Below are 658 nucleotides of genomic sequence, written 5' to 3' on the forward strand. Positions count from 1 at the left end.
TGTGCGTGTGTGCTGACCCTGCTGCAGGAGAGGAGCCCGGCACCCCCGCGTGCCCGTCCCGGTGGAGACCTGCACGTGCATCTGTGGCGTTGTATGTGCAGGTGTCCACGATGTCTATCTGTGCGTTCGTAGGGGTGGGGAGGGTACAGGCCCTGCATGCACACAGCCACATGTGCGTGCACAGACGTGTGCGGGCAGGGTCTCTGTGCAGACATGCACACTTAGGTGTGTGTGGGCATGCACACTCAGGGTCTGTGTGTGTGTGTGTGTGTGTGTGCACAGACATGCAGAATCCATGTGCACAAGTCTGTGTGGATACGTGTGTGTATAGGTCCCCGAGCCCATGTGTATGTGTGTGCCTGCAGGTTTGTGTGCATACCTGTGCGTGCACGTGTGCGAAGGTCCATGGACACACAGGTGTGTGTTTGCAGCTCCATGTGCACATGCACGTGTCTGCGTGTGTGCAGGTCTGTGTGCACACGTGCAGATCCGTGTGCGTGCACCGTGGGGCTGGGTGGGGGCTCCTGGCCCTCCAGAGAGGCCAGCACGGCTGACGCTCTCTCTCTGCCCTCCCTGCCCTTCTCCCGCTCCACCCCTGCCAGTCACACACCTGAAGGATCGGAGACTGAGTGGAGGCACAGGTACTGCTCAGAGCTGC

The sequence above is a fragment of the Pterocles gutturalis genome, unplaced genomic scaffold (genome assembly GCF_000699245.1).
Source record: "Pterocles gutturalis isolate BGI_N339 unplaced genomic scaffold, ASM69924v1 scaffold7709, whole genome shotgun sequence".
Lineage (NCBI taxonomy): Eukaryota > Metazoa > Chordata > Aves > Pterocliformes > Pteroclidae > Pterocles > Pterocles gutturalis.